This window comes from Ochotona curzoniae, unplaced genomic scaffold (assembly GCF_017591425.1).
Source record: "Ochotona curzoniae isolate NIBS_2020 unplaced genomic scaffold, NIBS_Ocur_1.0 scaffold_4506, whole genome shotgun sequence".
NCBI lineage: Eukaryota > Metazoa > Chordata > Mammalia > Lagomorpha > Ochotonidae > Ochotona > Ochotona curzoniae.
The window spans coordinates 27,549,965-27,575,267 of NW_024467119.1; positions in this window are offsets into that span (position 1 = coordinate 27,549,965).

The window sequence follows — 25,303 nt, forward strand, 5'->3', positions numbered from 1 at the left end:
TTTTTTTCCTCCTTGTTCAAAATTCCTTTGGCCGGAGTGGGTGCTTGGCACAGTGGTGAAGATGCTGGTATGAACATCCACTCTCCATATCATAGTTGCTGGACTTGATGCTCCTCTTCTGATTCCAGCGTCCTAGTAAATGCCCGTGCTGGGATGCAGCAGCTCATGACTCCAGTGTTGGAGATGAAGACTGCCTGCCACACTGCTGGCTTGGGGCAATCCCCACCATGGCTGTTGCAGTCATTGGTGAAGTAAACTACTCGACAGAAGAGCACAATCCCATGCTCTCTCTATCTCTGCCTCCCAAGTAAGGGATTTTTTTTTCATTTTTATGCTCACTTTGGATTTTTATGGTCTTTTGTGACTCTATGTCAGAATCAGCTTTATATTTCTGTGAGAAATTTTATAGGGATTACACTGAAACTGGCACTTTTTTTCCATAAGATTTTGTTGATGCTGAGAAAAACATGCCATCCCTTCCTGATTTTATTATTTACAGCAAGGCTAACTGGCAGTGGAAGCCATCAGCATAAGAAAATGAAATGAGTTCAGTCTTTTGGAACAGAAAGTTATTCTAATCTTGGAAATGGCTCAGCATCTTGGCATCTAGAGTTGGCCTGTCTCACCTTCTGACATTCGTATCTTCCTTTCAATGGTCAAAGGCCACACAACCAGGCCCATCAAGTGCTCAGTGGCTCACAATGTCACTGAAGCATCTGTGAAAGCAATCTGCTTAACTAGACTGAAATGACAAGTTGTGTTCTACAGAAAGAAAATTCTGGAAAATTATATGGTTGCAACCCACCACCAACAAAAATACTATGGCATACAGCAAGATGCAAGGAGAGTTGGAAAGAGCTACATAGGGGAAAAAAAATAGGTGAACATCTGGCATTCTCTGAAAAATAAGGGAAAAAAAATCAAGCTGGATTCCTTGTAAGTAAGCTCACTTGAACCATAAAATTACATTTCTAGCTATTATATACAATCTAAATACTTCACTGGAATAAAACTAATCCAAGCTGATAAGAAATAAATATAAGACTTTGATGTTAACAGGGAAATGCTGGATACAGATGATACGTCAGAGTCAGAAACTGAATGCAAGATCATGTGTAGATCAAGGGGCAGCAACAAAATGAGTCAGCGTTTGCTCTGAATCTTCACTTTCTTATTTTCCAAATTCTCTTCCTTTTTCTCCTGCTTCTCCTTCACTTTCTCTCTTCCTTACTCCTTTTTTATTTTAAGATTCCCCCTTCGGCCACATCTCACAGCTTTTACTTGAGCAGTTCATTTCTGGTCTTTAGACTTGGGAGCAGGAAGTGGAAGAAGGAAGCAGAAATCCACTTGAACTCAAGACTGAGAGGCAAGGCAAGGGAATATACCCAAGAAGGAGCCATGACTGGACCCAACAGAACATGTTAGTAAGCCACCTTCTTTATCCCGCTGGCTCATAGCTCAGTCCTAGTTACATCTAGACCCACACAGACTCACTCATTTACAAACAGAAAAGTAATCTTTTCACACACACAGATATTATATATGCTGTCTTCATGACAATCTTTAAAATGAGGGCAGCACTATTGTGAAATCTACAGGACAAAGCAAAGTTCCCCTATCTGCTCTCCGAGGTCAAGTGAGGCTGAGAACCCCACAGTATCCTGAAGTTCCCACAGAGCTTACCACTGCCTCAGAACAGCAAACCACAGCATTGGCACTTGGTGGTGGTGGTGTCCCATGGCTGGTAGGCAGTGTGGGCACCAAAAGCAGTTAGCAAAATGCACTTACAGAAGTAATGATCATTCAAAGAACCTAATTATGAGCTCACAGGACATACTCCAAAAATGCCCTGAAAAGTACAGAAGAGATATGAGTGATCTAAACCATGAAATAACAGGTAGGAAAAATTCTACAGGTGTGAAAAACATCTATAATTTAGTTATTATAAATGCATTTTTTGCCTGTGAGACTAGTGAAATTTAGGAAAATATAAGTTAAACATACAGGAAGTTTATTTACACTTAACAGAGTATAATGAATTGAAGTAACCGACCGGTGGTCTCTTTCCAGACGTATTGGGGAAACCCCTATATCAGTCATTTTTATTAATAATATAATTAGTAAAATACAGTTTCTCCAATGATGGGTCTGTGTAGGTTTATAAATGTTCTTATTAAAAAAATAAATTAATTTCATATATATAATTGATTCCTAGCAATTAAAAGTAGCATTTAATATATGCTGCCCAACGTATGTGGTCTCTTCCTCACATTCTATTATCTACAACATATACTCCAATAAATAAAATGGACGTTCTTCATTACAGCACATTCAAGGACCCACTAATTTTTTTTTGCGACTTTTACCCAAGTATGTAATAAATTATTTTTTCCTAAATAGAAACATCCATGGCCTCATTTATCCATTATTTCCACACTTGAATTGCACTGGTTTAACGACGTTCTTCTGAAAGTCAAGCCCTTATTTGTCTCATTCCATGCCCTCTTGCTTGCAAACTACTATATCCTTGAAGAGTTCTTCCATGTCATTCCTTATTCTCCAAACTGTATCTGTATCAGTTATGTTCACCCTTCATTTCCTTCTCAAGAGTATGTAGTGATCTGACTTGTTAGCTTCCACAAGGAGATGTCACCCAAAGATCTTCCACTGGCCTGGCTGTCTTCACTGCTACTCAGGGCCACCCACAGAGCTCTGAGTGCCAACGTTCCTACAGGTTGACGTTCTTTCATCATGATATGGAACAGAGATCCATCAGCTTTGTTTACTATTAAGATACTACTGCTTGCTTTTATTCCTGTTATTTTCAAATGTCGCTGCTAATATTCCCGTACAAACTGCTATTTTCATTTTTTTCCAGAATTGGATCTGATTCTTTTCTTCATTTTCTTTCTAAAATGTTTCTATGTGGTTTCTAATCTGACATATGGCAAATACAATAACAAATACACTTTGCAGGAGTATACAAATTAATAGAATAATCACATTCTTAAGAGATATCATTTTCCTAAACAAGTAAATATTCAGAGAAACATTCTCTCAATAAAATACATCTTAATGACCCTCTCAGTGATATAAAAGAAGAGTGAGGGACTTGACTCAGTAGCCTAGTGGCTAAAGCCCTCTCCTTGAATGCACAGGGATCCCATATGGATGTCAGTTCTAATTCCGGCGGCCCTGCCTCCCATCCAACTAGCTGCTTGTGGCCTGGGAAAGTGTTTGAGAATGCCCAAAGCCTTGGGACCTGCACCTGTGTGGGAGGCTCAGAAGAGGCTACTGTATCTCCTCATATATATATATATATGTAACTTTGCAATAAAAAATAACTATTTTTCAAAAAGGAAGAGTGAGTAGAAGGGAATGAATGAAACAGCAGCACAGAATGATCTCAGTTGCAGAAAGAGAAGCCAAGAAATTGTATTCCTGACTGCAGATCAGCAACGTCTGTTCTGTATAAAGAGGTGATGAATTCTGAAGGCTCTTCAGAGAATATGTACATAGTTGGAGGAGTTTTAGAGAGACTGCAGAAATACAGAGCTTGCCACTAAGAAATCCTCCAAAACCTCAATGTGGAGAATTATGTAACTCAAACACACACCTTGGTACAAATAAGCCTGTTGTGAAACTGGAATGCAGAGTCCTAGTGGCCACATACACTACAGAGTGGCCTTCGTCTCATGATCTTTATACATTCTGCCATGCCTGTTTCATAGTCCAAGAACAACAGTTACTCGCTTCTAAGGTATGTCCTCTTCTCTTTCCTCCCACTGATTATAATCACTATCAAACTGACATGCTCAGAAGAATCCATTACACCCACCCATCTTAACAGCAGTGGCCACAGCAGAGAAAAAGGAAATCTTTGCACACTGTAACGTAGCAATAGGTTTCCAGGGTAGATGGAGCAGGAATGAGCCAGTAATCCTATCTCCTTGCTTGCCTTCTTTTACATGTGTTTACAACTGTTGTTGTTGTTGTTGGCTTATTCACCCATCCCCAAATCTGCTTATCTGAGAAAGTTTCTGTAGAAACCTGCCTCTTTTGAATGAAACCTCTTCTGCTAACCTGGTGAGCTTTCTTGAAAGAGAAGAGGTGTGGGGAGAGGAGGATGAGGGCATGAATTAATTATATTCATATCCTCAGAATTAGCAAAATACTTGCCCTGTAACACATACTCAAAAGCATTAAATGAAAACAAAATTAGATGTGAGCAAGCTTACCATGGTCTGAATGTGTCTGCCAAAATCCTCACCTGCCTGAGGGGGCAGAGGCTCTCTCAAAGCCCTCATGGGTGGAATGACTGCTATGACACACGGCCAAGGGAGCTCACATTTTCTCTTCTCCATCCTATGAAGACACAGCTAATAAGGTCCTATGAACCAGGCAACACCAAATTCACAGCAACTTGAGTTTAAACTTCTCAGCCTCGCGTATCTGAGAAAGACATTTCTGTAACAACCCAATTTATGGTGCTTTTTGATAGCAGCCCGATGGATTAAGATAATGCTAGTGCTCACATGTGGATTGTGTTCACGTGTGACATCTCGCTGCCTAATTATTGTAAATTATCCCAACTATATGTGATGAAATCATTTTGTCTGACTTTTTATTTCTCTCCTCAGGGTCAACGATCTTGTTTTAATCCGTAAAACTTGTCTCACCAAACTCCAGAGAAACACAAGCTGCAATCAGTATAAATAGCACAGTGATTAAGAGGGCTAACTGTGGTTAACAAAATCCAACTGTCTGAATGCTCCTCCCTAGCTCCACCACTCAGCAGCTGTTGGACTTAGAGAACCTAATTAACTAGTCCATGTCCTGGTTAATCCATCTGTTATATCTACCATCTATTTCATCTTCGTATCTGAGTATTAAATGAGATATTTATAAACCATTTCAAACAGTGCCTGACACAGGGTAAAGACTGTATAAATGTTTATCTTTAAAAAGTTGTCTTCTGAGCTGCTTTTGTCAGTCAACCCAAAAAACTTACTATTTGTAACAGGAAAAAAAAGGGATAGTATGCTATTAAATCTCTGAAAACATGACATGGTACATGTGATATTTTAGTCGGTACAGTTTTTAAGAACCAAGAAAAAAAGTATGTTTGTGAAGATAATCATAAAACTAAATCTCTCTTCCATATTGTCTTTCTATTCATACTTCCTCAGCAATTTTAAAGCGACATTTCCTTATGTCCTTTTTAGTTTGGAAATACTCCTTTTTAACATTTTCTTTAAGATGCATTTATTTTATTTGAAAGGCAGAATTACAGACAAAAGAAGAGACAGAGGTAGGAGATAGGAAGGGATACAGAGAGAGAAAGAAAGACAGATCTTCCATCCACTAATTTATTCCCCAAAAGGTCACAATGGTCAGAGATGGGCCAACACAAAGCTGGGAGACAGCAGTTTCTTCTGAGACTCCCATGTGAATCTATGGGTCCAGGGCTTTGGGTCATCCTCAATTGCTTTCCCAGGCCATTAGCAGGGCGCTGGATCAGAAGTTGAGCCACCAGGAATTGAACCAGAACCCATGTGAGATGCCGTAGGCAGTGCCAACCCCTCAAATTTGTAAATATTTTTAAATGTTAGTTTGTATAAGAGTTAAAAACAACAGTAATATTCCAAAGTCACCATTTCATTCCTATAAATATTTGTGGTATATATACTTGATGGAATATACCTCAAGCATTAAAAGAAAGAAAATGAAATCTTGACATTTTACAAGAATATGGATGCAACCGGAAAGTATTATGCTTAGTGTAAAAAGCCAGTCTCAAAAACCCAAATGCCATGGGGGTTTTTGGTATGTGGCAGCTAATACAGAATTCAAAAAAAAAAAAATGGACATTTTTTTTTTCATTTAAAGGGTTCTGAGCCTGGCACAATGGTTCAATGGCTAAATTCTCACTTTGTAAGCACCAGGATCCCACATGGCTGCTGGTTCATGTCCCAGAAACTCCGTTTACCAACCAGCTTTCTGCTTGAGGCCTGGGAAAGCAGTAGAAGATAACCCAAAGCCTTAGGACCATAAACCCACATGTGAGATTAAGAAGAAACTCCTGGCTTCTGGCTTCAGATGGGCTCAGCTCCAGCCATTGCAGCCATTCAGGGTGTGAAGCAACATATGGAAGATCTTTCTCTCCGTCTCTCCTTCTCTCTAAAAATCTGATCTGCCTCTCCAATAGATAAAGCAATCTAAAAATTTCTGAGTCCTGCCACAGACTGACATCATTTCCCAAGAAATTTTAAATCTTCAAGGAAAGCAAACTATAAAACTTTTAAAGGATTATAAAGGAAAATATAGTCAAAATTTCAGAGGGTGGAAAGCTATCATGAACAAGATATAAAAAAATATTAATCATGAGAGAAAAATGCTAACAACATTAAAATTAAGAGCTCTGTATCAAAAAAAAAAAAACACAATGCTATAGAAAAAGGAGGAATGGACCACATAGAAGAAAAAGACAGTTTTGACACGTTTACTTGACAAATGATTGATACAGAGAAAAAGACATATGGAAGTATTACTAACAAACTAATAGAAAAAAATGGGCTAAAGACAACAACATGGTAGAGGAGTGATATTTGGAATTGGATATGTTTATGCTTATAGCATGCCATATGAGGTTTTATATACACTGTAGAATGACTAAAGCAAGATAATTAATATCTCAATCACTTTCCACTCTTATCGCATCTCTTGCTTTATGGTGAGAACACAGAAAGTTTAATCCCTTTGCAATTTTTACATGTACATACATTGACTGCAGACCTATTGTACATGATAGGACCTATACCTCCAACCAATATCTCCCCAACCCACTCACCATCACCACCCTCTAAACCTGGTATTCACCATTCTATTACCCAGCTAGGGTTTAATTGTTTTAGAGCCACATGCAGATGAAACCATATGTGAAAAATTATCTAACTACCAGATTGTCAAAAAAATAATATTTGCCAAATGGTATCCAGTGTTGTTGAAACTGTAAAGCAAAATTGTGATACACTGTGGATGGAAAAGCCATTTGGTAAAATAGTTTGCATTAAGTTGGACAGTTACACTGCACATACCCTGGTTGAAGGGAAAACAAAAATTTTAGAAACCTTGAGAACTTCTGTGCAAAAGGAAAGCTGAATCAAACACTCAGGTGATCCTCTCCCCACAGAGAGGACAATTTGAACGATTCACACACCAATTTTCCTCCATAAAAGCCATAAAAGCCAGAGAAGAGACAGCAAGTGCCTGAATTTTACTGTCACAAGGAAAGGTCCATTTTAAAAGATCAGGAAGGAAAGAGTGATGTGTGGCATTGCTCCTCTGGCTCCAAGTAGCACAGTCTGGAGAGAGAACCTTGCCTTGCACTTGGGACAGGGTGGGAGACTTAATGTGCAGAATAAAGCTTGCCACAATAATCTGTGCTGAGCAGTACCCCATAGCCTTTGCCCCCAGCCCATCCCTACAGCCTTCGTTAGTCAGCCAGGAGACTGGCTGGATCTTCATTAGTTCTGGACCTTCATTAGTCAGCCAGGAGACTCCATCCACCCTCCCACACCCACTCTCCAGCAGACATCAAAGCAATACTGGGAAGAAGGGCAATAAGGGAATGCAGGACCTTGCATCAGAGCGCAGAGCCAAGCCACAGCTGAGAGATCTGTTTCTTAATAAAGCCTAGGCGCCTCTGCCCACAGGCCAGTGCTCACAGATGCAGCCTATAGAGTTCCCTGTGCATCAGGCAGAGACACCTGTGCCTTAGTGAGATGAACTTGTGTTGCAACTGTCACCACCAGTTTTCCATGGCTTTGAGATTACACAGGGCCTGGTGGCTATGAAACCCAATTGAGAGCCAGCGTAGGGCCAGCCTGTGAAGCCAAGTGATTTACTTGCTCAACCTTCAACCATCCTTGGGCAGACATCACGGAACCATTAGAAAGAATGAGGTCTCTGTATTAGGACTTAAAGCTGGGTTGCTAAAACCTGCACTGAACAGCTAATGGTGGCCCCATCCACAGGCCAGACCGTACAGATTGAGCTTGCTCCGGTATCAGACAAAGACTAACACCTTCCCCCTCATAGCAGAGACTCATTTCAGAATATCCTACAGACAGCCTCACATAGGCCTGGCATGTGAGCAGTTTCACATAGACCTAAGATTACAAAAGGCCCAGTAATTGTGAGATCCACATGAATCCCAGATTAGAACTGATGGAAAGGGAAAAAAGGATTCTCCAGAATCACTGATAACAGCTAACCTGCTAAAATCCAGTGTTTGGCAAATCCTAACAGTCCCCATCAATAATTATGAACCTGACTCAGTACCAAGTGGAGTCCCATGGCACAAGTTGCTCTGACTTACATTCCATTGAGAATCAGCCTCAGGCTACAAGTCCATTTTGACTCAGACAAGCCATAGCAATGTAGGGCTTTGTTGCTACCTCTGTCTGCAAGCATTGCATTATGGGATGGCCCATAGGTTTTGGGTGTTATCTACCATTGCAGTGTTGATGCCCCAGAACTAGTATCCAAGAATGACTCATTCCTTGAGGGCGGCTTATGGTATTGGATTTCTCCTTTATGCATAAATCCATGACTCATTCCAAATGGTACACATTCTGTACCTTGAGATAAATCTGAGCCCAGGAAGATACACTAGCAGCAGACTTACAGCAAGCTTCAGCCTAGAATGCCAGTCGGTGCTAAAGTGACTGAAGTTTGCACAGACTCAGAAAAAAAGGAAACTTCTTCAAATATCTGGAAGACAATGATACAAGAAGCCAGATCATAAACACTTGGGAAAAAACCACTAATCCTTCAATGCACAAATCAGTGCTACATACCAACAAATGTCAAGAACTCTCCAGGGAACCATTGCCTCACATAACAAACAAAACATGTGCTACTGGAAATTAACCACCTCAGAACAGACACTGCCAAATGCTCAGATGAAGAATTCTTTAAAAGTTGTCTTAAGGAGCCTCAATTAATCCAGTAACACATTCAAATCATTCACACAGGTCAAGTGGGAATTATTTCGTGAATGCCAGCATCAGTCAACATACACAAATCAACAACTGGTATACCACACCAAAAGACTAAGAAGTAAAATCACAGGAACACTTTGAGTGGATGCAGAAGAGGCATTTGGTAAAATATTACACTTCTTAATAAAAATTTGGCAATTTGGATCACTAGAAGATATGAGCTGCAAGTTGAAAGGCGATAGCACTATCAGATACAGGGTACAACTGCTCACATACATCTACACTTCAGCTTGGATTTGCATCCAGGCATATTAACTTTGGAAACTATAAGAAAAATTAGATGCCGTGTATCTCTTACGCAATAATGCATAAAATAAGCATTAATATCTTGGTTTAGGTACAATTAAAGAATGCTTAAGAAAAGAACAATATGTTTCTTCAAATCAGTGTCACTAGGCACTGATTTAAAACATGAGGCATCAAAGGGTAGGTATAGTTAACTCCAGGAAAAGCTTCAAAGTGACACTTTAATTTGTTCTGCTATCATCTAGGAATTTTAAAAAGTGGTTTTCCACCCTCCTCCCCTTCCATGCTTAGTCTCTGGAAAGCCCCTTGCCTCAGCTGCTACCATTCCTCTGTCCCCAGCTGCTTCACTGTGGGCACTTAGCAACTCATTTTATTTGGATACCCATCAAATGTCTATTTGATGCCTCATTCTTTTGGAGTCCAAACTACCCATGTTGATGATTCAAGAAAATGTGCATTTTTCAAATAAGAGATTAAGATTACACAGAAAATTCGTTCCATTTTGTTTCTGTTTGTTCTTCCTATTTTGGATACAGTGCATCTTTGCAGAAGTTCTCTTGGTCAAATTTTGAGCAGGACATAGAAGGATATACTCAATAGGGTAGCTGCAGAGAATTTAGTGAAGGGAATATTCAGGGAAAGTCCTCAAGGAAAAGTTTACGGACATCAATGAGTGATAGGGAATAATTCTGGGAATAACTCCAGTGGCAGTAAATTACCACTTCTTACTATAGAGTAGAGACCTCCTAAAAGGAGCTAGGGATAAGGGCTAGAGGAACGTAACCACTATAACCGTCATCCTGGTGAGGATGTGACGGGGATGGAGGGGTTCCTAGCGAGTCTTTCTTTTCATCAACTGATTTCTTGATGTTTCTCTCGAAGGTCATGCCAATGCTTTACTGCATCTTCCTCAGTGGTTCCTAGATCAAAAACACAAAACCCCATTCTTCTTCTAAAAAAGAGCATTGGGAATGTGTTATTACAAGCCTGTCTTTTTGTTGTTGTTGTTGTTGTTTTGTTCTGTTCTGTTTACAAGTGTAGGTTTAATAATTCCAATTTTTCTATATTTACAGTCTTTGCTAAAGGAAGGAACCTTCAGGCCAGAATGGTATTGTATATTCAGGCATAGAAGTCTTGATCTGGGCTGTTTCTAATACACTGTCTCTGAGCTGAAGTTAGAATGCCCTGATAGGCTAGTTAGTCTTTTTTCCTTCTTCATGCAAATTAGCTAAAAAGGAAAAGAACAAGAACCAAGGGAAAGTCTTAGAAGCACAGGGACCACAATCTATACATCTACCTGGTTGGGATAACGACAGTTGCTGCAAAGGACTGAGCCCAAGCATGGTTCAATATTCTGCATCTAACAACTAGCTATGGTCTACTGGCTCATACACAAAAATAATTAAAACACAAAGTAGAATTTTTTGTTTCTTTTCTCTTGGCTCACATTGTTCTATGATAAAGGATAAAAGTGTTCTCAAGAGAATTAGGTAGTGAATATTGAGAGATACACCTGCCACTCAGGCTGCTAAGTTACTGGGCAAACATCTGACAAGTCACAAGGATGTTGATCACTCTCGGACCAACTGAATTCTCCTGGTACTTACTGATGGGTTGCTAAGCATCTGGGCTAAAACTAGATCTTTCTTGGTAGTTTCAATTTTTTTTTTAGATGTTTGGCAGGCCCACTGCTCTTGCAGGCAAGAATGATTTTCAGTTAAAACATTTTCCACAGGCCCCAGCGCAGCGGCCCAGCAGCTAAAGTCCTTGCCTTAAACACACTGGGACTCCATAGGGGCACCAATTTCTAATCCCAGCAGCTCTGCTCCCCTTCCAGTTCCCTGTTTGTGGCCTGGGAAAGCAGTTGAGGATGGCCCCAAAAACCCATGTAGGAGACCCCAAGGAAGTTCCTGGCTCCTGGCTTCGGATGGCCTCCGCTCCGATGGTTGAGTTCACTCGGGGTGTGAATCATCAGACAGAAGATCTTCCTCTCTGTCTCTCCTCCTCTCTGTATATCTGACTTTTCAAGAAAAATAAATAAATCTTTTTTTAAAAAATCCTTCACAGACTCAAACCTTTTCTAAGATAATATCACCATAACCATCCTGTAAGTATTCCTTCCTTTCTTCTCAGTAAGCCACAAATCTTCACTTCCTCTGCCAATAGAGTTATTCTCTGTCCACAGGGGATTGGTTCTAGTAATCTTGAGGATGCCAAAATCTGGATGCTCAATAGAATTTTTTAATAAAATGTCTTAACATTTTGTGCAATTTACACAGACTCTCTTGCATACTTTAAATCATCTCTAATTACTTATAATGCCCGATACAATGGAAGTACAATGTAAATGATTGTTAGACTGTATTATTTAGGGAATAAAGACCAAACATCATTCTACCTCTATTCAGTTAAGGGATATCTTTTTTCAACTATTTTTAACATATTTTGAATCACAGAGTCTAAAGAAGCATTTTAATAAAATTCCATTTGTTTATGATTTCTTTTTTCTGCTATGATTTTGGAGTCTGATTTTTAAGAATCCCTACCCATTCCAATGTCTACAGGTAGCTCCTGTATATTTTCTTCTGATTTACTTCCCAAATGGCTGCAATAGGTAGAACTAGGCTGGTCTGAAGCCAGGAACTCAGAGCCTCTTCTGGGTCTCCCACAGAGGTACAAGTCTCCAAGGCCTGGTCCACCTTTCACTGTCTGGGCACATTAGCAGGGAACAGTTCAGAAGTTGATAAACTGGGACAAAATTAACACCCACCCTTCAGGTTGAAGCTTCACCTACAACAGCACAGCACTTGCCCCCTAAGTTCATTTCTTAGGTTTAATAGCTTACTGGTGAAGTCCTTGGGGTTTCCTCTAGAAAACATCAGTGTCTACAGATGGCAATTTAAAGAAACACATTGTTCTTTTCTTTAAACCGTTCTAGTTTTTCCTCTACCAAGAGCATAATGCCTATCTTCTGTTTTACATTATTTTGTAAGCAAAGACATATGCAAAATTTAATTTCTCCAAGAGTTTCCAAGATTAATACACCTGTATGCCCAAACAGGCTGAGTGTGCTGGTGCCTTTCAATTTGCAACTCATGCCATCTAGTGATATATTTTGGTTTTACAACTTGTCAATTTCAGAAAGTGCAGGTATTTTCAATTTTGAGAAAAACAACTTGAGTTCTTGGCTTCCTACTTAAATCAGTTTTTCTAAGGATATTTCTTATATTGTATCATCATATGATAAAAGTCTTCCACATAATGATACTCAGATTTTTTAAATTAAATAATCAAATATTACAACATAAGCATCTTGTCTTAGGAATGTGCCTACCTCCTTTCCTCCCTCAAATTAAGACTACCAACAGCCAGCCCAGGGTAATGAAGTCAGACTAATTTAAAAATCATCATTAGGCATGGGTTTGACCTGCCACATAATTGTTCTTATAGTTGAAGGGGCCCTAAGTTTCAAAATGTTATCATTCACATCCATGACATACTCCAGAAAGAGATTATTAAATCCTATTCTATAATTAAAAGATAAAATGAAAGTCATATCCCACTTTTAATTTTCCTAGCACAACAATCCCTCTCATTCAACAAATACTTATTTTCTGTAAGGTATTGCCTTAAATATTCAATTAAATGAATGGGGAAAAAAAGTCTCCACCGGCACTGGAAGTTACTAATTATATTCATGAACACTCACAGGATGATAGATATGTATAGTTCATAAAAAGTTACAAAATAGCTAATTTAATGTAATGTGTCATTTGCAATTTATTAGAAACTAGAAAGCACAAATACAACCAGTAGAGGCAGAAGTGGAAGGAAGGAAGGGAGGAAGGAAGGAGGGAAGGAAGGAAGGAAGGGAAGAAAGGGAGGGAAGGAAGGCAGAAAGAAAGAAAGAAAGAAAGAAAGGAAGGAAGAAAGAAAGAAAGAAAGAAAGGAAGGAAGAAAGAAAGAAAGAAAGAAAGGAAGAAAGGAAGAAAGAAAGAAAGGGAAGAAACAAAATGACTGCATCAGTATTGCTTCGAACGTTTTTGTCAAACTTTTGTTTATGTTTTTTTCAAAGCAATTGTCCAGAATGCTATGGCTTTAATGGTCTGTCATTATTTTAAAATTTATTATATAGCAATGAAATGGTTGTATTTCCCTTTCATTATTGTTTATACCCCTTGCCTAAATAACTGCTGAACTAGGGTCTTTTTATTTATTCTAGTTAGATCAACCTGGAAATCAGCAACAATAATAGGAAACAGGGTTGTTCCAGCAGCCAGATCCCAAAGTATGTAGACTTTTTGTGTAGACTGTCTTGTTTGCAGAAGTGTCTCCTTGCCTCAAAATGCAAACATGGATGGTTCTGAACCTTCTATACTTTTACGTGAAAACGACTTATGAGTCGGGCCCGGCGCGGTGGCGCAGTGGTTAAGGTCCTCACCTTGCACGCCCGGGATCCCATATGGGCGCCGGTTCTAATCCCGGCAGCCCGGCTTCCCTTCCAGCTCCCTGCCTGTGGCCCGGGAAAGCAGTCCAGGACGGCCCAAAGCCTTGGGACCCTGCACCCGCGTGGGAGACCCGGAAGAGGCTCCTGGCTTCGGATCGGCATAGCATCGGCCGTTGCGCTCACTTGGGGAGTGAATCATTGGATGGAAGATCTTCCTCTCTGTCTCTCCTCTCTGTATATCCGCCTTTCCAATGAAAAAATAATAAAAATAAATTTTTAAAAGAAAACGACTTATGAGTCAAAAGCATTGAACTGTTGTGAATGTGGAGGTACAAGGAGTATGCAGAAAGTCTCCACCTTCCAACCCACTTTGCTGCGAGCCTGAAACTTAATAATAATAAAGACTGGCAAAAAATGTATAAAACACAAACTTAACAAAACAAAACTGTATCCTAAAAATGTGGAGCAAGTGTACCAGTTAGAAAGTGGTTATAGAAATAGAGATGCAAGTCTGAAACACCAGTGGAATTCAGGGGGAGAAGCAAGAAAGGGACATGTACTTAATAACATGGTAATTAAATTTAAAACCACAAAACAAGTATTTTGGGAAGACAGGAGCCTAAGGCCTAACTGAGGCACCTCATAATAATAAATACACTTGTAAATAAGGAGGGAAGAAAGTGAGGAAGCAGAGAAGAGAGGGATAAAAGGAAGTAGGAAGGGAGGGAAAAGGAAAGAGATTCAAATAACTAAACATCTTTCACTTTTAATGAATAAGTCTCCAAAGAAAATAAACAGTTGATTTTATACATTATTTCAGTCATATTACCACTAATAGGAATCACTGAGAACTTTTCCATTACAAAGCTCTAAAGTTCAAATAAATTATATAGTAGGAATTGATACATATTTGGTTTCTGTTGGCTCTACCATTAAGCACAGTTCTTTGCAATTTCTTCCCTGTATCTACCTTTGAAGTCTTCTTTCATACTTTCAACTACTTATCACAATATTGACCGATATTTGTTATACATCATTGCACTACAACAAAAACTTAAATCCATTTTCCTTAGAAATAATGCCCTTTTTAAAATCGTGTCATAGTATGAATAAACAATTAGTATAGTATGAATGTCACACTATACTACATGTCATAGTATGAATAAACAATTCCTTATACACTGACGTTGATTCTATAACATAGAATTACATATTTCCTTGCTTTCAATGTTCAGAAGTGATTTTGCTTTATTCATCTACCTATAAATGGGTCAATATTAGCTGCTAAAACCAAATATCCCACCCACATGACTTAAAACACGGAATTTTATTTCTCACAGATCTGCAGGCTGGCAAACCTAGGATCACAGTGCCAACCGGTAAAGTTCCTAGTGAAGGCGCCAAACGACTACTTTCCCACTCTGTCCTTGTGTGGCAGAGCAAAGGAACATGAGTTTTTTTTTTCATGTTACAAAGACATTACGTCTATCAAATTCAATTTCCACATGCATGACTTTGCTTAGCTTTCATTACTCATTGACTCCAAGTATCTTCAACATGTGAGTTTTTTAAGAATATAATTCTATTTCTAGCAGTCCACTAATTGATACATAAGATTCATAGATGTTTAAGTGTAGTGTTTGGGGTACATGGTACAAAGGGGCCATAATTTCTGAAATTTATATCTTAAATTTGCTGATAAATACACCAACAGAAATTATGCAATTGAAGATACACTAACACATGACAGTAATTTTAGTATAATAAGAAAATGGAAATGCACCTGGTTGGCTGCTCAGAAAATGAAATTCTAACTGAAGGTTATTATGTTAAATGAAATAAGCCAGGCACAAAAAGACAAACATTGCATGATCTCACCCATATCTGGGACTGGGAAAAGTTATCTCATAGGAAAAGAGACGAGAATGGTAGCTACTAGAGGCTGAGGCAGATAGCAAAAGAGAAAAGACTAGGAAAAGGTTAACTAGACAAAAATTAAGCTAAGCTTTCACCTGTAGCAATAGCATCCCATATGAGCATCAGTTTGAGTCCTAGTTGCTCCAGTTCCCAACTAACTCCTGCCTTGTGGCCTGGGAAATCAGCAGGGGAAACCAGCGGGAGATGACCGAAGTCCTTGGGAAGGCTCCTGAATCCTGGATTTAGATCAGCTTAACTCTCTGGCCACTGTGGCCATTTGGGGAGTGAAACAGTAGATAAAAGATATTTCTTTCTCTCTCTCATTCTTGCTCTTTTTCTCCTTTCTGTAATTCTGCATTTCAAGTAAAAAGAAAATAAATATTATCAAAAAACAAATTTGAAACAAGTGAAATGAAAATTTCTTCAAAGACTTGTAAATAAAGGAAAATGATCCCTCCACCAGTACAATTATCAAGACAAACTGCAGTGTAATGGCTACCAAGATGTGAAAGTGAGGACCAGGATCCTGTTATAACAAGTAAAGCCACCACTAGTGTGAGACAAGGTATTCCACTTCATTTAAGAGAAAGAGAGAAAGAAGCGGGGGTTCTCTCTGCTGGTTCACTCCTCAAAAGTCTGCAATGGCCAGAGCTGAACTGATCTGAAGCTGGTTGCCAAAAGCTTCTTACAGTCTCCCTTGTGAGTGCAAGAGCCCATGGATTCGAGCCATCCTCTACTGCTTTCCCAAGCCAAAGGTAGGGAGCTGGTTCAGACTGGTGCAGGCAGGACATGAACCAGCACCCATACAGGATGCCAACGCTTGCAAGTGGAGGATCAACTTGCTGTACAAGCAAACCAGTCCCTACCCGATTTCTAATGCGGTGACCTGCTAAGGAAACTCAGAAAGCCACTGTACAACCAATTTTCAAGTAAAATAAATAAATCTTCAGAGAATCAAAATGGCAAAATGGGGTGAGGACACGTTTAAACACACCAAGAAACATTAGACAGTGTAAAGCAGAGAGAGCACATTCCAGGAAACAGGAAAAAACAGAACAATAGCGAAGGTGCACCCAGAGACTGACAGACATAGGAAAGCAGCAGACACAATGGTGTGGTGTTGCAGTGATCAATACACCAGTGGCATTCAGCAAGTGGTGATCGAACTGCAATGGCAGCCAGAGTTTCACCACCTAGAAGGTGGGAAGAGACATTTACCAGGAGCTCAGGAGGTTAAATCAGACAAAGAAATGCCCATCCTGCTGATCTGTTTGATTTGACCAGGAGCAAAGACAGAGCAATAGGTTCCAGACCGGTGGTGTTGGAACAGGATAGATGTCATGGCCCAGTCCACCCCCCACTGCCGATTCAGGCACCATTTAATTTAGGGAAGCAAAGGCTATGCACACTACTGCACTTGCATTGAGATATGAGTGAACTCATTTCTGGCTCAGTGAACTGCAACATGGCATCCTAAGGGTCCACCCAAGATAGGTCTGGGTAGCCCTCAGACCTGACGGCCAGCAGATCAAGAACTCTAGCACATAGGGCACCATTTTGTAACAGTGTGGAAAGATTTTAAGACTTCAGGGACAACAGTGAGCTGTGATACTCTGCGCTAGGAGCAAACTCACTGAGCTCAGTGCATTGCACTGGTCCCACAGGGAAAATTATACTGGATTTAGCATCGTACAAGTCAAAATAGGTCTGTGTGCCTCTCAGAACTAATACACAAATGGTTCCAGCTACAGCAGCACCACCAACAATCTAATTATTTAGGACACCTAGTGTTTCCCTAATGCTGGGAACTGTTCCAACAGGAAGTGGGAGAAAGGTTGTACCAACAACAGTGCAGACTCAGCACAATATCACAGGAGGTAGAGAGTGGTGAACGAGGAACTAGAGCTATAGAGACCATGGTGAAAGTCTAACATAAGAACCCAGACCTGGAACTCACTGGAGAGAGTGACACAAGTGACTGTAAACAAAGAGCCATGAACCAGCTGCAACAAGTAAAACCAAACTGCAGACCTGTGGGTGACACAGCTTAGAAACTTACCCCAAGGGGAAGAATCTGATAACCAGAAGTACAGTGACCAAGAGCAAAAGAAGAGACAAAGGCACAATGAATATTATTGGAGAGTCCCATGCAAAGGAGCAAAAGTCTTTGCCAACCTCAGAATTAACTGAGAAATAAATACATCGAGAAAATGGGAGATACAGAATTCAAAACACTTGTACTTTCTTTTCTTCCTGCTGTTTTCTCTTTTCTTCCTGTTGTTGATTTTGTTTCGTAGCTTTTCACTTAAGGAGATGTACAATGATTGTGTAATGATGACTATCATATCCAGCAGCATGTTATTTAACATGATGGCATTGTTAATTTCTGGGTTTTTTCATATTGTTGATTTTGCTTTGTGGCTCTTCATTTAAGGGGATGTATAGTAACTGTGTAATGGAGACCATCATATCCAGATGTGAGGATACAATGCAGTATGTATCTCTACTTCCAGACTAAAGATGGATTTCCAATGAAATTGTTGACTATAACTTGACAATAGGATGCTGGACTCTCTACCATTGTCCATGCCCACAATGTTGGACATACGACTGTTTATGAAGAACTATATTATAGTAATAATACAGGAGAACTCAGGATGGGGGGAGGGAAGTTGGAGAGGGGATAAAGGAAATCCCGGAGCCTATGGAACTGTAACATAAAGTGATAATAATAATAAAAAGTAAAAAATAAATTTTAAAAATCTTCAAAACCAAAGAGAAAGACAAGTAAAAATGGTAAATCAAAGCAAACTTGTAAAAGTGAAGGTCTTTGTAACAATTTGGGGTGATGCTGAAGGAGTGTGTGTACTGACTTTCCAGAGGGGCAAAGAATGAAGGCGTTTGCTTTTTCTGCGTGTTAGAAAGCTTGAGAAGGTTAGTCTATGCCTAGAAAATGCCTAGAAAGTTTCAACAGAATTCTCCCCTCATGAAAGTGCTTCTACTCATTCTTCTTATCAAACAAGAACAATCTTGAAAAATTTCAATGAAACTTCATTAGCCATCCAACTTTAAAAATATATATATTTATTTGAAAATATTTATTTTGAGAGAGTGGGAGGCACAGAATAAGAGAGGTCTTCTATCTGCGGTTTCATTTACAGATGGCTACAATGACCAGGGCTGTTTCAGGCCAAAGCCAGGATGTTCTTCTGCGTCTCCCACATGGTTGACAGGGGCAGAAGTACTTCAGCCCTCTTCTGCTTCTTTTCCCAGGCCATGAGCAGGGAGCTGAACCTCATGTGGTGCAGGCAGGACACAAACTGGCACCCCTATGGAATGGCAGCCAGTTTTATCCTCTACATCTACAATTCTGCCCCTTAGACAGCAATAGTACAGTCTTGATTTAGTAGCTTCATACTTTGTTTCTTCATAATTTAAAAAAATCTTTAAAGGTACTCGGTTTTATAATGTATGTAAGACTGCATTGACCTGATTATATCGCAATATCCTCAACTCCTTAGGAGCATATAAAATGGCTGGTATCATCCTTTAGAAATGTGTTTACACGTAAAGGAGATTATATTATTACATTAAGTAATAAGGCTTAAATTTTAATCTCGTTAACTTAAGTACTTACTTATTTGAAAGGCAAGAATGACAGATAAGGAAAGAGAAACAGATTTTCCATCCATTGGTGCACTTCCCAAACAGCTGTAATAGTTAGGGCTGGCCTGACTGAAGCCAGGAACCAGGATACCTATGTAGGTCTTCTAATGAGTGCCCTAGCTCCAAATACTTAGGTCAACATTCACTGCTTTCTGCAGAGCCTTAGTTAAAAGCTGGATCCAAAGCAGAATAGCCAAAACTTGAGCAGGCACTTGATATTGGATGCAAGACATTACAACAAGGGATTTTAATCATCTATGCCACAATACTCCTCATCTTCTAATTTTTATCTTTTAATTGCATTCTTACATGAACTTTCTAAAACCACTACATATTTAACTAGTATATGAATTAAAGAAAAAGAAAAAGAAGAAGAAGAAGAAAGGAAAGGAAGGAAGGAAGGAAGGAAGGAAGGAAGGAAGGAAGGAAGGAAGGAAGGAAGGAAGGAAGGAAGGAAAGAAGGAAGGAAGGAAGGAAGATAGGTAGGTAGGTATGATGTGGTGGCTCAGTGGTTAAATCCTTGCCTTGCGCACACCAGGACCACAGAAACAAAAATGAAATAAAAAACAAGAATAATAATTGATTCATACTGGTAACTCACTCATTAGGCAACCACTAAATATTCATAACTCAGCTATAGTGTGACATCACAACGGTGGGAACATGTCTTAGGAAGCTCATACCAATGGAATTTTGATTACTTCCGTATCAGATTTTTATTTTGCTCTGACATCTGCCAAAGACAAGCAGTGTAAGCTACAAGTGAAACTTAAGGTGATGAGAGGTTATTTACAAACTGGAAAATTGTCTCATCAACTTAGAAAGTCTAAATGTTCTATGTTTGTAGGAGTCTGCTAGCGTCATGAGAACTAAAGCACTAATTCTGTGACATTGACCCTAACATACATTCCATGAAAAAAAGTATGATCTAGTAAAAAGAGCTCTGTGTCAAGAGTTTGCAAAGTGCAAACTTCTCAAATAAATGTAATAATCTTGTCATCCTTAGAGTTTCACAATGCCTATTAGTTATTAAGTACTTTAAGGAATCTTGAAATCATTTTTAAAATGGCATTTCACTTTGTTAACCCCTTGGTTCTTTTCCTGATGACCACTCAGCACCATTCTGTATTCTTCTGTAAAAGAATTGGCTGGAAGCAAGGCAACAGCATTTCCCAAATTTTTTGGCAGTGTGGTTCTCTGTTTTAACCCACCAGTAAAAGGCAGTCACCTGACATTTGGAAAGCAGAGAGACACAAACCAACAGTTTGTTGCTTTATTCTTGAAGTCAGATGCTCAAGCATCACAAGATATGAGTTCATAAGGTTTGGCTGCAAACCACACACCTCTCTTTTAAAACTTTACCGAGTAATAAAGAGACATAATAATTTTTAAAATGTATTGAAATTTTGCCATTTGCCTCCATTTCCCAAAGGTTGTAGGTTTTAACTCACTTCATCTTCACAGTAATATCTTGGGGTAGAAATTATTATTATTTAGTATCTATTGATATTTTCTGTATTAGAATTAAAACTGGCTGGAAATTTGATTGTAAATATTTTACCATGTGCCACATACAGGAAACTCACCTCACTAGTAAGGTTAAACATGGATTAGAAGTGAGGAACTGGAAACAGTTACACCATGCAAATGGAAACCCAAAGGAAGCAGGAGTAGTTACGCTCACATTACAAACCTTTCAAAAAGTCATTATATATTGACAAAGTAATGGAATCACCAGCAACATATAAAATTGTACACACACATGCATTCAACACCAAATACTCAAGTGTGTAAAACAAAAAAGATTAGATCTAAAGGGAACAATAGAGTCCGACACATTAACATTTGGGAAGTTCAACATCCCACTGTGATCATGACCAGATGAGACGGAATGTGCCAAGTGTCACCAGTTATTTCATAGAGAAAATGAGGCTCACAGACATTGACAGAATGCCTTCTCATTAGCACATGACTATTTTACAAGATAGAAGACATGTTAGGCTAAGTCAAGGTTTAATTAGATTTTCCACGATTTAAATCATATCCTGTATCTTCTCAGACATAATTGAATCAAATTAGAAACCAACAACAAGAACAACAATGAAAAATCGACAAATGCTTGAATATGGATCAACATGTCCTGAATGATCAAGTATCAGTGAAAAATACATAAAGGAAATAAAACATTTCTTGAAACAAATGGAGATGAAAGCATAATATATTGAGTTAAGTATAAAACAGAAAAAATAGTATTAACAGAAAGCATGTTAGCAGGTATCATGCATTCTCCTTCTACCCCACGCCCAAAATAGGAAGATTTCAAATAAGCAGTCAAAAAAAATATATGCCAAAGGCAAAACCAAATCAATAATTAATAGAAGACAAGGAAAAAAAACTGAACAAAAATACGAAGTGAAAGCTAAAGGAATAGGGCCTGGTGCAATAGCCCAGCAACTAAAGTCCTTGCCTTGCACATACGGATCCCATATGGGTGCTGGTTATAATCCAAGCAGCTCTGCTTTCCAGCCAGCTTCCTTCTTGTGGCCTGGAAAAGCAGTCAAGAATGGCCCAAAGCCTTGGGATTCTACATTGACCTGGCAAACCTGGAAGAGGCTCCTGACTCCTGATTGGCTCAGTTCCAGCCATTGCAGTTACTTGGGGAGTGAATCAGTGGACAGAAGATCTTCCTCTCTGTCTCTCCTCCCTGTATATCTGACTTTCCAATAAAAATAAATAAATCTTTTTTTAAAAAGAAAAACAAACCAATAATAACAAAATATCAACAATAACAACAAAAAGATGGAGCTTGGATAAAAAGAAACACAAACCTTCAACCAGACTAGCAAAGAGAAAAATTAAAATAAATAAAACTAAAGTGAAAAAGGAGAAATCACAACAAATACCACAGAACACAAAGTATCATAAGGAACTACTGTGAGCAACCATATACCAACAAATTGGAAAACCTTAAAGGAATGGATAAAGTCTTGGGAACTTAGTTCATCAAAACTGAATCAAGAAGCTGTCAAAAGTCTAAAGAGATCATTAGCAGTTAGCCTTACTAAAACAGTAATTAAAAGTCTTGGGACATCATGGCTTTACAATAAATTCCATAAAACATTTTTGAAAGAATTAATTTCAATATTTATCAAACAATACCAAAAAATTGAAAAGAATAGCAGTCATTTTACAATGCCAACATTGCTCTGGTACCAAAACCAAAGATACTGAAAAAAAAAAAACAACTACAAATATCATTGGGGTCATAAGACACAAAAATTCTCAATAAAATTTTAGTAAGCTGAATTCAACAATGAATCAAAAACATACACCATGATCACATGGAAGTTACCCCAAAGATGCAATGATGGTTCAAAACTCACAAGTTAATAAATGTACATTAAATCAATAGCATGAAAAATAAAAATTATATCATGTCAATAGATTTGGAAGCATTCAATAAAATTCAACATCTATTCATGAAAAAAATCCTGAATAAACTGTGTAAAGGTACTTCAAAACAATGGAGGATATACATGCAAAACTGCAGCCAATACCATTGTGAATGAGGTAAAATTAAGATGGCTTCTTCCAAGAGCTAAGCCAAAAATGTCCAGCTTTTCACTTTCATTCACCTATAGTTGGAAGTCTCAGCAATTGGGCAAGAAAAAGAAGTGAAGAGCATCCAATTTGAAGAAGGAAATCAACATATCCATTTTTATATGTCACATGGTGATTTTATTTATGCAAAAACATACACATCCCATCAGACAGTTATCACACATATGAAGGAATTCATTAAAATGGAGGTTACAAAATCAATGTGCAATATAAATGGCTTTTTTTTATTTATTTAATTTAAATTACAAAGACCATCTGCTGATTCACTCTACAAAGGACCACAATGGCCAGGGCTAGGCCAGGCCCAAATCAAAAGCCAGCAATCTCTTCCAGGTCTCCTACCTGGGTGCAAAGGCCCAAGCACTTGTGGTATCTTCCACTGTTCTCCCAGGTTCCTTACCTGGGAGCTGGATCAGAAGTGAGACAGTTGAGATTCAAACCAGAGCTCTAACAGGATGCCAGCACTGCAGGCAGGCAGCAGCAAAATTTACCATGCCACAACACCAGTCCCTCAAAAACTGCATTTTAGTACACCACCAATGTCCTTACTAAGAAACCCAAAAAGCAATTTCACTCACAGTACTGCAAAAAAATATGTAGTTATTGTTAGTTATTTGAAAAAGTTAAAGTTCTAGCTCATATGTTGTTATGATATTATTACACTTAGCTAATCCCAGCAACCTTGTTCTTTACCGTGAGCCGAAAACACCAGTTACAACAAGGTCTCTTAGGAGGTTTATTCCAGCGGGGCAGGAACAGGGTGGAGATGGTGGATATCAGCGAGAAAGGAGAAGATGGAGGTACCTGGGGCCCCTTATGTTCAGATAGGCCTACAAGGTGTGGGGGGCGGGATTGGGAGGAATTGAGGGCAGTCCCCAGGGGATTGGTACCTGCAGGTGGATGCCCAGGGATGATTGGTGAGTGGGTAGGGTGGGGACATTGGTGGTGGGATTCTCAGGTGAAATGCCAGGTTACATCTGATTGGTGGATGGCTAGATCAGCATGAATTTCATGAGCTGTGAGGAAGAAGGAATGGCGCCAGGCAGGGTATCAGTCTCCACAATGACCTTCAAATCGCTCCTCATTCCTCCCTTTTGCTATATATTAAAGGAGAAAGAGCACAGATTTCTTCTACAGCTTCTTTGAGCTGAGTTTGGGCGTAGCTCTCTCTAATCAGTGGTCTCCTGGTGGTCGGGGGAGGAATGGGAAATTTGGAGAGGCTCGTAACCCTGCAAAAGAAACTGGTTAGCAGTGTTGTTAACGATTTTTTCCATTTGAGCAAGAATAAAGTTTTGAAGAAAATTGATGAAACAAGGGACCATGGTGAGTCCCGCAACAAGTAATATCAGAGGGGTGAGAAGAGGGGCAAGCGTAGATATCAGAGGAGACTGAGCCCAGGAAAACCAGGAATTGCTATTAGTTCCAGACTGTTGAAGACAATCCTTGATGTCTAACAGGTGTTTAACATTTTGCTCAACTATCCCTGATTCATTAACGTAAAAACAACATTCCTTGTGGAGGAACATGCAGGTGCCTCCCTTTTCTGCTGTAACAAGGTCTAGGGCCCTTCTGTTCTGGAGAGTTACCTGAGCCAAGGAGCTAAGTCGGCGCTGGAGAGGAGCTAGGGAGAGAGCGGTGTTACCTAAGGCTGATTTGAGCTGCTGTGATTGCTGCTGGATTGAGGTGATTGAGGTTCCCTGCTGCTAATCCAAGAGAAGACAGGGAAGCAACTATGGACGTCCCCACAAGTACTGGGAGAAAAACTGCACGCTTTTGACGCTCTGATGAAGAAAGCATCCATGAGAGTTCTCCCTCACTAAGTAAAGACAGCTGGGGCACGACTGCTACTGGGAGGCAGGAGCCGGGGAGGTGGAATTGATAATGTTATATAGAGAGCCGTTACACCACTTGAATGAGCCTTTAGGAGAGGAAGCAGGCTTGGTCACCTGAATTATGGTAGAGCAGGGGAGGAGTTTATGATAGGTCCTGGATGTGTTATAGCAAGTCAGGTTATGAGCTAGTGGGTCCCACAGGGGAACAGTTCCTAACGGAGAAACTGATTGGGAAAGGGTTGGGGTTTGACTGCTGCCTGTGGGGATAATGGGTACTGCAGCCAGAATGGGTTGCTGCAGGAGGCACAAAGGAACCACTCAGCGAGGTTGGGCAGAAGAGATGCAGAGTTGAGCATGTCTAAAGTGATAGTTCAGATTTTCAACCAGGAGGTTGGGCACCTGGATGGGTATCTGACTCAAGGGAACTGGAAAGGGAAGTCTCAGAATTAAGAATGTGGGTGACTACTGCAGTAGCTTTGTCTGGATTGGGGGTCTAGCTGCCTACATAT